General features: G+C 51.6%; 1 long non-coding RNA gene across 1 annotated transcript in view; it reads right to left on the reverse strand.

Moving 5' to 3' along the window:
* LOC146767451 (uncharacterized) overlaps positions 1–11,481 on the reverse strand; it is a 36,547-nt gene extending 25,066 nt beyond the window's left edge. Inside the window, exon 1 of the long non-coding RNA XR_014955870.1 lies at positions 9,820–11,481. This is a non-coding gene — a long non-coding RNA (uncharacterized LOC146767451). The remainder of the gene's footprint in view (positions 1–9,819) is intronic.
* Between the last annotated feature and the right edge of the window lie 3,220 nt (positions 11,482–14,701).

Here is a 14,701-nt window from a genome sequence, read left to right on the forward strand (position 1 = left end):
CCGGCACCAGCCCCGGGAGCTCTGGGGTGACAGGGACATCCCGGGGATTCACCAAATCCCTGCTCCTTCATTCCAGCATCCCTGAGCTCTGTGCTGTGACTGCTCAGCTGGGACAGGGCTCCTGCCACCTCCTGCCACACACATTCCAGAGCTGTGCCAGGTGTGGCCTCTGTGTCCATGTGGGATCTGCCCCTGGAGCATTCACCACACAGGGACAGCCCTGGGCTGGGGCATCGACCCCTGGTCGGGTTTGACAAGGAGAAAGCAAGTGCCAGCCAGGAGGGCAGAATCAGCATCTGGAGCAATTCAGTTTGAAATTAATTGCATAAATTATGTAATGAGAAAAGATGAGCTGAATTAGTGTTCCAGCATGAACTCGGAGAGCGTGAGCAGAGCCCGAGCCTCCAGCTCCACATCCCTCCCACAGCTCCTCTGGCTCACCAGCTGGGAAATCCTTCAGCTTCCAGGCGGGGAACGGGTGTGTGCAGCACCTGCTGGAATCCCTGCTGGCACCGGGCTGGCCCCAGCGTGGCAGTGCCAGTCCCAGCAGGGCTCTGGGCTCACGAGTGCCAGCGCTGCACCACGGCTGACCTTGGGCTCTGCCGAAGGGACGGGGGCAGCCGAGTGGAAAGCTGAAACCATCATTTTCCAAAGAGACCGGAGGTAAAAAGCCTCAGGGACAATCTTTTGTCAGTTCCTGAGACTTGATTAACTGCCTTAATTCCACATGATTAATGGCTCTCAGATCTCGGGAGACCGAGTCTCCCTGCACGTGCTGAGACTGGAGAGTCTTCCTTCCCAAAACCCTGACAGCTGCTCCAGAGCCACATTCCCTGTCTGCCATCATTCCCCTTCCCTCTGCTCCAGAGCCACATTCCCTGTCTGCCATCATCCCCTGTCTGCCATCATCCCCTGTCTGCCATCATTCCCTGTCCCTCTGCTCCAGAGCCACATTCCCTGTCTGCCATCATTCCCTGTCCCTCTGCTCCAGAGCCACATTCCCTGCCTGCCATGGCCCTTCCTGCTGCTCTCCAGTGGGGATGTGTGCAGGGTGTGAGCAGGGTGCTTGGGCCATGGCTCTGTTCATGTCCCCGGGTCCCTCAGCAGCACTGGCAGGGGACGGTCACTGTCCTGCTGCCATCCTGCCCTGCCCGTGGTGCTCCTCAGAGCCACAAATGAGCCTTGGGTGTCCCCCGAGCTGGCACTCGAGTGCCCTGTCAGTTTTGGCTCCTCACAGCAAGAGAGAGCTGGGAAGGGGCTGGAGAGTTCCTGAGGGAGCTGGGAAGGGAATGGAGAGTTCCTGAGGAGCTGGGAAGGGGCTGGAGAGTTCCTGAGGAGCTGGGAAGGGAATGGAGAGTTCCTGAGGGAGATGGGAAGGGAATGGAGAGTTCCTGAGGGAGCTGGGAAGGGAATGGAGAGTTCCTGAGGGAGCTGGGAAGGGGCTGGAGAGTTCCTGAGGAGCTGGGAAGGGAATGGAGAGTTCCTGAGGAGCTGGGAAGGGAATGGAGAGTTCCTGAGGAGCTGGGAAGGGAATGGAGAGTTCCTGAGGGAGCTGGGAAGGGAATGGAGAGTTCCTGAGGAGCTGGGAAGGGAATGGAGAGTTCCTGAGGAGCTGGGAAGGGGCTGAGCCTGGAGCAAAGGAGGCTCAGGGGGACCTTGTGGCTCTCACAGCTCCTGCCAGGAGGGGACAGCCGGGGGGTCGGGCTCTGCTCCAGGAACAGGGACAGGAGGAGAGGGAACGGCCTCAGGCTGGGCAGGGCAGGCTCAGGGTGGGCACAGCAGGAATTTCCCCATGGAAAGGGAGCTCAGGGATTGGCACTGCCCAGGGAGGTTTGGAGTGCCCATCCTGGAGGTGTCCCAGGAATTCCTGGAGGTGGCACTCGGAGCTCTGGACTGGGGACAAGGTGGGCATGGGCACAGCTGGGACTCCCTGGGCTGGGAGGGCTTTTCCAGCCTCAGGGATTCTGGGATTCTGTGACACTATAGAGAGCTGTGGCCCAGCAGACCAAACCACAGGAAGAACCTCCAAAACGTTCATAAATCTCTGCTGGACAGTCAGCAGAACCCTGCTGCCCACGGGGGCAAGGACCAAACCCTTTCCAGTCTCCAGTGATCATCACTCAGGGATGCTCCTGAGGGCAGCGGTGGCAGATCCTTCCAGCCCTGCAACCTCGATCTGTGCCCAAAAGATAGATGGGAAGAGAACAGGAGAAGAAGGAAGCATTGGCCTCCTGCCCTCCAGGACCTGCTGCTGCAGACACGTTCTCCAGATGAACAAGGCTGGTTACACAGCTCTTGGCAAATGTGGGGATGCTGAACATTTGGGCTAATTATCATAAACAAGACGAAATTAATGTGCTGAAGGAGCAGGAGGTGGTTGAGCACACGTGTTCCACACAGGCCCTGCTGACAGAGATGGAGAGAAGGGGCCTCCTTCTGGTGCAAGCAAGAAGCCAATTTATTATTTCCACAGCTCGGTTTATATACTCTTACAGCTCATGTTTCTTAGCAACATTGCCTAACCGTAGTCTTGCATGATAAAACAAAGCACAACGTTCTTTCTGCTTTTTCCTTCCGATTTCTGTTTGCTGTTCCCAGGGCTCTTGGCCCACCAAGGTCAAGATGCCAACATCATTTAGCACCTCCACAGTACTTTCTGCTGTCCCCCCACACCCTACAGCAGCCATCAGCGACCCTCTGGCAGCAGAATCATCAATCACCTGGCACAGGTTAAACCTGTGGAGACTCCAGCACAAAATCCACAGCATTTTTCACAGCACTGGACCAAGAATTCGCCCCATTCCTGCCCTGGTTAATGGAATGCATGGACTGTGCATCTCCAGGATCTACAAATAAACTTCCAGGGCTGACTTGCTGCTCCTGTGCTTAATGGTGGGAAATTGCATCCTGGAGCTTCTGGGGCAGGCAGCGGCCTGGAGGGTGTGGAGGGAATTCCCAGGGGTGGTGGAGCTCCCCTGGGGTGGAATTAGAGAGGTCAGTGCAGCAAACCCCAGCCCAGCTGAACCCCGAGCTCTGGGAAGGTGGGAGGGAGCTGAGTTTCACACAAATCAGATCATTGTTGATATTTCTTGATCTATAAAATGAAAGTGCTGCTGGGTTTGGATTGTCAGAATGAAACACAAAACCAGGCTCTGTGCAAACAACTGAACTGCACTGGGCACCCATCCCACATCCACTCCCAGCACTTTCCATTCCTTCTCTCCAAGGTTTTCCTGTGGAATGGATCCCTGCTGAGGCCAGGAGCAGCTGGGGCTGCTTAACACCCAGGCTCATCTCTGCAGTGCTCCAGGGTTGTCCCCACGCCCTGGGCTCAGGGCTGGCAGGATCCTGGGAAAGAGAACTGGAGTTGGAATTTGGGATCCCTGGCTGGCCATTCCCACAGCCCCACAGTGCCTGACCCTGCTCCCTGGAAGGGAGAATGACTGAAAAAAGGAGGATACCACTGGATTTAAGGAAGTTACCTGGTGTTTCTCACTGCAGGACCTTTTCAGTGCTTATAAATTGGGCGTGGTTTACATTTTCTGTGCCAGGTCAGTCCCAAGCTGGTCCTCCTGGGACATTTTCCCCACAAGAAGCAGGCTATGTGGGATTCCCATTCCTGGCAGTGCCCAAGGCCAGGCTGGACAGGGCTTGGAGCAGCCTGGGACAGTGGGAGGTGTCCCTGCCATGGCAGGGGTGGCACTGGGTGGGATTGAAGATCCTTCCAACCCAAACCAGTCTGGGATTCTGGGATTCTATTTCTAAAAACAATTGCAGAGAAAACATCAAGGGAAGGTGAAGGCACAGTGGGTGTGGGAAGTGCAGGTGCTGGGTGCTGTACACACTCAGGATCTTCGTTCCAGGGCTCTTCCAGCAATAAACTTGGCATTACCTGGTGCCATTCCCAAAAGCACTCCTCTTTTCCAGGCAATATGGAGCTCACAGAGGTGCCTGGGAATGTCCATTCACAGCCTGGAGTTCTCACAGCCTTTTTATGGTTCTCGTTTCATCATGAATTTTAGTGCCAGCCCAAATTAAATTCATTTTACAATATGTATTTATTTCGCAGCTTCTTAACAGAACAATTTGGAAACATCCCAGAGCCTTTAAACAACAAAACTGTTTTTCCTTTATGGCAAAAAAATGGCTTTTCACTTTCATTTTCCCAGGGAGAGCAGCCAGCAAAGGCCCCCCTCCAGCTTGCACAAGGATGGATTTTTTTCCATACAAAACTTCAGCAGTTTAGCACTTCCAAGCTGCTATTGTCACACCACAGTCAGTTAATTACATTTATAATTCCAGAAACATGGGTGGTAGAAATTGAATCTCAACTAAGAGACTTTGTCTCCCAGACAGTGGGCAAATAAAACTTTGCTTATCTCACTGTAATTTCACGATGCACAGCACGGGGTGCTGAAAAATCCCTCAATAATGTAACTTATCACTAACAGGGAGTGCTGCACTCTTTCCTGCTTTCATTTTCATCATATTTTCACAAGGCTGTGAAAGGCTCCAGCTGAGTGAAGCTCCCCATTCCCTCTCTCCCCACACCAGCAGCCAACCTGTGCCTCCACTTCCCTGAGCACTCTTTTCCAGCTGCTCCCCAGTCCCACGTGCTAAACTCACTTGTGACACCCCAGTGATCTCCCTCCAGGCATCCCAAGTGATTTTGGAAGGGAAAATACCCTGAGATGAGGAGAATATAAAGCATGAAACAACCTCCTTGTCCTGCCAGATGTCACCATGAGTAAAGAGCTTGGAGTGCCATTAATGAGCTCAGGTGTGAGCAGTGTGCCAGGAGGGGAAGGTTGGTTTTCCCTGCTGTTGGAAGGATTGAGGAGATCCTGTGGAAATTCCCATCCTGTTTAGGTTGGAAAAGGCTCAGTTCCCTCAGGAGCAGTGCAGGGCCTGGCCTGGCTCACACAGGTCAACAAGGCACAACTCCAGAGCTCAAGTGGAGACACAAAAAGGCAGGGATTTGTTCCAGCATCATTATCCCACCCCAAGGCACATTTTCTGTCACACAGTGATGGCTCAGCTGCAGCTCTGGGGCACTGGGAACACACAGACAAACCCAGGCTCAAAAAATAAAAAATGGGATTCTCAGCTTCGTTTTCCAGAGAGGACTAACACAGAAAGGCAGGAATCATCCCAAAGCCATTTGGGTTCATGCTTTAGGCTCCTGTCCCTGCCCTACAGGATGCACTGAGCATATCCCGAGCTGTCTGTCCACTCCCACAGAAAGAGGGAATGGGCTCCAAGATCCCCCAGCTGCCCTGGGAGCAGTCACAGAACCACAGGATGGTTTGGATTGGAAGGGAAGTGCCCAAGGCCAGGCTGGACAGGGCTTGGAGCAACCTGGGACAGTGGGAGGTGTCCCTGCCCATGGCAGGGGTGGCACTGGGTGGGATTGAAGGTCCCTTCCCAGGCCAGACCATTCCAGGACTGTAAGGAATGGAAGTTATCCTCAGGAGGATCAGCAGCACCCACCCAGTGTCAGACCCTGCCAGCACACTGTGACAGGAAACAAAAATCACCTCCTTGGCAGCACTGCCCAGGTGAAGCAGTGCCTGAATCCCACATTTTGGGGCTGGCAATGGAAAAAATGGCACATTTCTGCTTCCCCAGCTCTGCTCGTGCTGCTCTTTGTGCTCCAGAGGAGCGCTGCCGGTGAGAGCTGAGGTAAACACATTCCAGGGGTTACAGAGCAATAACTCCAGTGGAAGGCACAGACCATGAAGCTGTAATGCTCTGAAATCCTTCACAGCTCCGGAGGAAAGGAGCCGTGTGCCCAATTGAACCCATCAAGCCGGAGGAAAGGGACCTTCCAAGGGCTGCCTTGCCCTCAGCAGGCAAACAGAGATTTGATCTGGCAGCATCTGTCAATCTAGGGCTCGTGCCCTGCTGTGGCCAGCAGAGATCAGCGGGAGGAAAGGGCAGCACCAGGTGAGGTGCAAGTGGCTGGCAGAGGGAAGGGCTTGGCTTTATTGCACCTGACACCTCGAGAGAATAAAAGCACTTAGCAAGGAGCATCAGCCATCACCTCCCAGCACAGAAACCTCCCCTTCTGCAGCCTCTCACAGGCTAAAATGCCACAGTGTCTTGTCTTTTTAGACCTGTTGCTAATGCTTCAAAAAGAAGCCAGAATATTCCAGTAATTCTCTACAGTTAGACTATAATCCAAATTCTGCTCCTTCCCTTTTTTTTTATCTGCTCATTGGCAAAGCTGATTTTCATCACATCCCAGACTGGTTTTGGTTGGAAAGGATGTTAAATCTCAACCAGTGCCACCCCTGCCATGGCAGGGACACCACCACTGTCCCAGGCTGCTCCAGCCCCAGTGTCCAGCCTGGCCTTGGGCACTGCCAGGGATCCAGGGGCAGCCACAGCTGCTCTGGCAATTCCATCCCTGCCCTTCCCCGCCCTCCCAGCCAGGAATTTATTCCCAATATCCCATCTCAACTCCTGTTTTGTCTCACACACCAGCTCCTGGGATCATCTCTTCCCAAACTCCTTTAGCAGCAGACCCTCGTGGGGGCCTCAGGGTTCTCTTCTGGAGCACAGGGATGCCAGCACTAGCTGGGGAGGGATCAGTGCCAGCACCACTGCCCTGATAAACTGCACAAATCCTGCAGCAAGAATGCTTCAAGGGACCTTAATTCCCTGAAAATCGAGAGTTCCAGGTGTCACTCCCCCTTCCCTAGGGAAACGAGCCAGAGCTGGGCAGCAGCCCTGACTCAGGGACCCATCCCACGTCCCACAGAGCTCCTCCTCATCCTCACGAGCAGCTCCAAACCCCACCGTGCCCTGCTGGACACCCCCAGTGCTCTGCCTGCTCCTCCCAGCCCTGGCACTGGTGGCACCGAGTGTGCCCAGCCCTGGTGGGCTCAGTGCCAGCAGTGCCCCAGCTCTGGAATGAAGCCATCCAAAGGGACACCACGATGGAGTAGCCATGGCAACCCCGAGTGGCTCCCTGCTTCCCTCCTCATTGCATCACTGCTTCCCTCCCAGCTGCTGCTTCTCCAGCCTCCTGGATAATTCCCAGGCCCAGCTGGGACACCAATGCTCTTGGAAAACAATTTTATTAACAGACTTTTTGTTTTGTTTTATTTTTGTTGGGTTTTTTTTGTTTGTTTTCTCTAGAAAGTGCTTCAGCAAAATCAGATTTTATCAAAATAGGAGAGAGAGGAAGGAAAAAGATACCACCAGTGCGGAGTCTTAGTGGATGGAAAGCTGGGATAGCCATAAAAGTGTGGAGCAAAAACTCCACACCTGACACTAAATTTCACCAGAAATGGACTGATGAACTTCAGCCCCACAAAAGGAAGGGGCAGATTTGGCTGCCTCCCACAGTCTTAATGGCTTATTTATTTGTTAATTACTATTTTTGCAGTATGTGAGAAAGAAAAGCAAGAAATGTATTTGATATCTACAACAACATATACTCCCTGTAACCCTGCATGGAAGTTCTGCCAGGAGAAAATTGAATTGGGAATGTTGGAATCCCTGAGGCTGGAAAAGCCCTCCCAGCCCAGGGAGTCCCAGCTGTGCCCCATGCCCACCTTGTCCCCAGCCCAGAGCTCTGAGTGCCACCTCCAGGGGACACCTCCAGGGATGGGCACTCCAAACCTCCCTGGGCAGTGCCAATCCCTGAGCTCCCTTTCCATGGGGAAATTCCTGCTGTGCCCACCCTGAGCCTGCCCTGCCCAGCCTGAGGCCGTTCCCTCTCCTCCTGTCCCTGTTCCTGGAGCAGAGCCCGACCCCCCGGCTGTCCCCTCCTGGCAGGAGCTGTGAGAGCCACAAGGTCCCCTGAGCCTCCTTTGCTCCAGGCTCAGCCCCTTCCCAGCTCCTCAGGAACTCTCCATTCCCTTCCCAGCTCCTCAGGAACTCTCCATTCCCTTCCCAGCTCCTCAGGAACTCTCCAGCCCCTTCCCAGCTCCTCAGGAACTCTCCATTCCCTTCCCAGCTCCTCAGGAACTCTCCAGCCCCTTCCCAGCTCCCTCAGGAACTCTCCAGCCCCTTCCCAGCTCCCTCAGCTCCTCCTCCTCATCTCTTGAACAGAGCCATGAGTTCCCTTTTGGCAAACCTTCCCACTCTTTGTGACTTCAGGGGAGGAGGAATCTGGAATTTCCTTCAGTTCTAACAAGAGTAGAAAGGTTCATCTCTGCAGCCCAGAATGATGACGTTGGTGTCATTGATGGGTTGGTGACTGAGACCTACAGGATTTTAATCCCCTGGGATAATCCATTACTGAGCTTCCCCTTGCAGTACCAGCAGCAAACCACCCACGTGACTCTGGAACCCCATAAATCCAGAATGCAAACACAGCCACATTGCCTCCAGGTCCTGCTTCATGCACAGCAACTTGCCCAAGAACCCATTCGTGCTGTCAGTTCAAAAGCCTTGTTTGCAGGGACTCCTTGCAGGAATCTGAACTTGCTCCCTCTCCCTTCCCTTGGAATTAGTATGCCATTGTGAGGATCAAGGCCATTTGCAGGAATATAAAATATTCAATTAATAAGGCTCTGGAATATTTAATCATGACATTGAAATGCTAAGGAGTGCATTAACATTTATTATCCCCTACAAAGGATGGATCTCCAGCTCTGTGCCCGTTCCAGAACAGCCCCGTGGAGCTCCAGGTGGGGTTTTGGGCTCCTTCCTGAACCGATGCTAAAAGGCAACATTAATGCAGATTAGGCTGAATCTCATCACCACTGGAGTAACACTCCAGGAGAGAATGAAACTACCAACAGCTCTTGGTTCAAAGAACTGAGGGGAACGTTTTCTTCCCCATTTCCAGTTAGCAGGGAATTACACAGGGAGTCTTTCCAGCAGTGGCTTAGGCCTTGGTGAAGAAAAACAAAACAGAAAAGCACAGGGCTCTGCTTTAAGCATGGTTCTGTTTTACACCATGTTAGCTCAGGCCTTGCTCAGATGCACAAGTTTGATCTATTTGTTATTTCTGAGGTGATTTCTCTTCCATGAATGAAAACACTGCTGGGAAATGACCACCAGAGAAAAATCCTCTTTAAAACAGCCCTAATTATGAGCCACAAGAATTTTTTTATTTCATTTGTTACTTCTGCATAACTTCTTGCTAAATCTTGGGGCAGGTTATGGCACTGGGAGAACATCTCGCCCCACAGGGAAATGTCAGCCTCTGGTGGTTTAACCCCAACTCATCATCCTCATCCTGAACCCAAATCACTCCCAGCTCCTGGGAAGGAACTGAACTCTATCCCAGCCCAAACCAGGGCACTCCATCATCACAATGTGCTGTGTGTTAATAACAGGCACAACAAATTTGTCTTTAAATTAAAATCAGCCTTGCAGCCAGTGGAGATTACTCTAAGGGATCACTTAGCAAAAACACTCAAAAGATAAGGAAAGTTACAGAGACGAGTAAAAATAAAACTTTGCCAATAAGGGAAAAGACAACAAGGATGTTTTAAAAGAATTAACAGGTGAAATTATTGTAATAGCTTAGACTTGTTATTGGGAATCAATACAGTAATTCTTAGAGAATGCATAAAACAAATATTTATCTTTTGTGCTTGCAAAGATGCTGAGGGGAATATTCATTTTTTATACTAGCAACTAAATATTTTCTATTCAGTCACTGTTTAAATAAGATTATTAAGTGACTACAACCTGAGCTTACCACAGTTTTCACAGAACTTGTGAGCAGCCCCCAAAAGCTCCAGAACGTTAAATGGGACTGGCCAGCCAGGCAACACGAGGCAGGCTGACAGTGAGGGGGCTTGGGGTGGCAGATTAATGCCCAGGATGGTGATAGGATTTTAGAAAAATCTCTACCTGAATGCTGACAGCGAGTGATAGAAGAGATGGGGTCCCCATGGCTGGCACACAGGAAGCTGTTCAGAGATTCCAAAAGCTCAGTATTTATACCTTTGCAGCTCCAGCTAAAAATAGCACTACCCACAACACTTAGGTTCCTTAGTAACACTGCTTCATCACAGCTTTGCACAAACCCGCACAGGTCTGGCATTTTCTGCGTGCCAAGCCCAGGCAAGCACAGCGTTCTCCTCCTCGGGGCGCTGCTGGCAGAGCCTCCTGGCCCGCCAGGGTCAGCACATCCACTTCAGTCAGCGGCTCAGCAGCTCCCAGCCCTGCTCTCCATTCCCATAAATGCCCCACAGAAACGTCTCGAGCCACGTGGGAAATAATAAAAGTAAGAAGACTTTCAGAAAGCTGTGAAAGCAGGCCTCAGAAATAGAGCACAGAACTTAGGACTAGCTGCAGCTCCCTCCAACACACAGCCAGAATTGTAATTAATAACCAAACTCGGAATTCTCATTCTGAGGAGATGCAGGGGAAGATGCTCACCAGGAGGACAGGGAATTCCTCCTGCTCCTGTGCAGGCAAAGCTTCAAATCCCCAAACTCAGAGAGAAACCGGTCCAGAAGCTGCAGCAGTGCCTGGCTCAGTGCTTCCAGCTGGGACAGGCTGGGATTGTTCTCCAGGGACAGCCAGGGAAAGAATCTCTGGGAAAGGAGAGAATCAGCGGGGCCAGCACGAGAACCAGGGCTCAGGAACTAGCCAGGAACACTCGCACACCGAAACAAGAAAGCAGCAGCCAAGCACTACAGGGAATATTAAGGAATGCATTCCAGCAGCAGTGGGAAAATGAGAGGGGAATTAAAAATGAGCTCAGGTTGTGACAGCTGTGGGACAGGACTGAGGGCAGCACTCAGGAGCCCGTGGGGGTACGTGTTCCTAGGGAACCCTGCTGGGCAGGGGAGCAGCTGGAAACTCAAAGCAAAACCATTCCAGGTAGGAGGGAAGGAAGGCACAGTTTTCTCACGGAGGTGACAGTCACCAGAACAACTGCCTAAGAGTTGGGGCTGTTTCCTTTACAAGTCAGAAATCATTCACTGAAACCCAGAATGTCCTGAGCTGGGAGGGACCCACAGGATCATCCCAGCCCCATCCCGGCCCAGCTCCCCAAAATCCCACCCTGTCCATCCCTGGCAGCGCTGCCCAAAGGCTCCTGCAGCTCCGGCAGCCTCGGGGCCGTGCCCGTGCCCTGGGGAGCCTGGGCAGTGCCAGCCCCTCTGGGGAAGAGCCTTTCCCTGATTCCAGCCTGAGCTGCCTGGCCCAGCCCCAGCTGCTCCCGGGGTGCTGTCCCTGGCAGTGTCATTTCTGTGCCTCACGTGGCAGCAAAATCAGCCAAAACGCTCGTGTGGTGCGAGGGGACCGCGAGCGGGAGGGCGGCAGCAGCAGCTCCGTGTGAGCGACGAGCAGCCGCAGCTTTCCCGAGGCAGCTGCGGGAATGGCCGGCTCAGCTGTGCCGCGCACCGGCCCGCTCCCGTCCCGCAGCCTGGCTCCAGCGGCTGCTCCCGGGCGGAGCGGGATCGCGGCGCTGGCAGCGGCAGGGATGCGGGCAGGGATGCGGGCAGGGATGCGGGCAGGGATGGATGGCTGCAGGCAGGGATGCGGGCAGGGATGCGGGCAGGGATGCGGGCAGGGATGGATGGCTGCGGGCAGGGATGCGGGCAGGGATGCGGGCAGGGATGCGGGCAGGGATGGATGGCTGCGGGCAGGGATGCGGGCAGGGATGCGGGCAGGGATGGATGGATGCGGGCAGGCAGCTCCTGCCACCTCGTGGGGACAGCGCTCCTCTCCCATCGCACCTGGGCGCTTCTCCTTCCCTCCGGAACGCTGGGCTTCCCCCGGCATGCAGAAATGTTCCCTCACGAGAGGAACCCCAGCCCGGGCACAGCTGCTCGTAATTCATTTTTTTTGTTGTTCATTATTTTTCTGCTATCCCTAAAGCACAACCTCCTTTCCCACTCCCTCCTTCCACCCCCCGAGCTGCTGGCTGGGAACATAAATAATCCTAAACCAGAGGAGGAAAAGATGAAATAAGAATAAAACACCCTAAGCACAGTGTGTGGTGTTCTGTCAGTCTGCTTCTTCACAGAGATACAATGAAATCCAGCAGGAAAACGTTTCCTTAGGTTTAATGAAGACTATTCACTAATAAATCAAACCTATATATGTATAAATATATGAAATATAAGTATTTTCTTCCAGCTGCCCCAAACAAAATAAACATTTGGGTTTTGCTTCCAGACATGCAATTAATTAAGATCCCAGAAAGCTGAATAAATATTTTTCTTATACCTCTATACCTGATATATATAATTTACAGGATTTGATTAATTGACAAGACTTGTCAAAGGAACCTCCCAAATAAAGGGAAAAACCTTAAATATTTCCATGAAAAAACACAGAAAAGCACACCCCCCTCAGCCAAACAGCATGCAGGGGTGTTCTGGGGTTTCTCCCCAGTTTATCCCCACACTGCAGATCTCACCGAGGTGTCTGGGCTGTACAACCCACACCACAGACTTTTGGGGTGGAATTTCTGCAGCTGCTGCCAAAACTGCTGATCCACCCAGGGCAGAAACTTCAGCTGCATGGGTTGCACCTCCACTGGGACCTAAAGAGGCAGAAGTCTGGAAGGGGCACTTGGAAAAGTTTTTAGAATGGAATCATCATCCTTGCCCCATGAATTTTTTTTTTTTTTTCCATGAAGATTTTGATTGCCATCAGCCACCTTCCCAAAGAGAAGCAGCAGGATTCCCAGTTTTAGGTGCTTCCTGGTAATTGCAGAGATCCACATGGATAAATCCCAGTAAAACCCACTTTCCTCCTTCTAAACCCACAGCACAAGCAGCCGATGAGGCTCAGAAGTCACTTAGAGGCCTTGAGCTAAATCTGCATTTATTGTTTCCAGGTGCACCTCTCTGCCCCAGAACCACTGACACTCAACAAAAATCAAATTATCTCTTTTACCCTCAACAGCTTTTCCTGTTTCATCTGGATTAGTCTTTCTTTTCTGAATAATAGACCCGATCTCTTCCTTTATGGAACAAACAGCAAACAAGCTTAAAATATATTCAAGAAATGCCATTTATGGGAAAAAAAAATGTATTTCTGCCAGAGGGGAAATTTAGATGGAATATTGGGATTTAGGAATTCCTGGCTGGGAGGTTGGAGAGGGGCTGGGCTGGAATTGCCAGAGCAGCTGTGGCTGCCCCTGGACCCCTGGCAGTGCCCAAGGCCAGGTTGGACACTGGGGTTGGAGCAGCCTGGGACACTGGAAGGTGTCCTTGCCCATCCAGGGGTGGCACTGGGTGGGATTGAAGGTCCCTTCCCACCCAAACCATCCTGGGATTCCATTTGGGAAGCTCCACTGGCATCTGGTAACACAAACAAGAGGGGACCTGCTCAGCCATGCTAATGTATCTTAGGAATTCTAACAAAATTTGTAGGAATTCCACAGCTACCCAAATTACACCCACAAATCTCACACACGCGTTTGTTCCTGGAAAGGAGGAATTTCTCCTTGGGAAATTGGGCTGAGGGTGTGTGCTTTCCTGTGTTTTTTTCATAGAAATGTTTAAAGTTTTTCCCTTTTTTTGGAAGGTTCCTTTGACAAGTCTTGTCAGTTAATTAATCAATCCTGTATATTGAGTATAGAGGTATAAAAATAAATGTTTATTCAGCTTTTTGGGATCTTAAATCTTGACTTCCTGTGGATTTTTTGTTCCTGGAATGAAGCACAATGGTGGCTTCTGCAACTAACTGGAGCAAAACGAATTTTCTTTGCTTTTGATCATTTAGGCAAAAGCTGAGCAGATAAGGAGTTAAGAAATATCTGTAAGGAGTAAATGATGGCTTGAACAGGGGGTTTTGTGCTTTTTAAGGACACATGAACCAAATGCAGCCATGCCAACTGTGTGAAGTCAGTGCATCAGAAACCACAATCAGACATTTCACTGATGCAAACCCTAAACACAGCTTGTTATCCCTGTCGTAACTTTTCCATGGTCTCATTCTCTATTCCACCTACACATCTGCCAGCCCCATTCCTTCCCTGGGAAGCTCCAGCAGGACTGTCAGAGCCCAGCACATCCCTCTGGCTGCCCTGGCTGCTCCAGACCCTGGCACAAAGTCACAAACACCCGTGGCTTCCATCTTAGCCTGTGGAAAAAGCTGCCAACTCTGTGTGAGGAATTACAGCCACAAGAGTTTGAGTAGTGTGGGAGTTAACACAGGGTGGAAAAGTAGAATTTTGGGGTTTTTAGAATGGGGTTCAGGGGTACAAGATGGAGGAATTTGGACATATCCTGACCTTCTTCTTGCCCTCCATGTCTTGCTGTGCTGGTGACACTTTTCTGTTGGTTTAAGGTACAGACACACTGTCCAACATAGATGATAGATATTGGCTATATTGTAAATATAGCCAATATAGCGCACATTGTAAATATATTGTAAATATAGCACACATAACTTTTGAGTATATAATGTAAACTCTGCCCGAGGTGAGACGCAGATTGCCATGGCCGAGCTGCTGGACAGAGCTCAGCAGGGCAGAGAAAGAATGTTCTGGATAAGGAAAAATAAACACCCTTGAGAAGCTGATCCTGCACATTCAGACTTCTTTAGCTGCATGGCCTGGGAAACAAGGGCTTTTACACTCTTGGGGTCAGCCCAGCACCGAGACCCTGAGACAGGAGCAGCCTAGGAGCCAAGGCCAGGCAGATGCCAGCAGAGGAAATGCAAAGCTCCCTTGTGTTTCCATGGCCCCCTCCCCTGACACTCACCTGCCTCTGATCCCGCACTGCAGCCCTGGGGGCTCCTTCTCCCGAATTCTCTGGGGAGCAGC

Source organism: Lonchura striata, chromosome 5, assembly GCF_050655825.1.
Source record: "Lonchura striata isolate lonStrDom1 chromosome 5, ASM5065582v1, whole genome shotgun sequence".
Classification (NCBI taxonomy): Eukaryota; Metazoa; Chordata; class Aves; order Passeriformes; family Estrildidae; genus Lonchura; species Lonchura striata.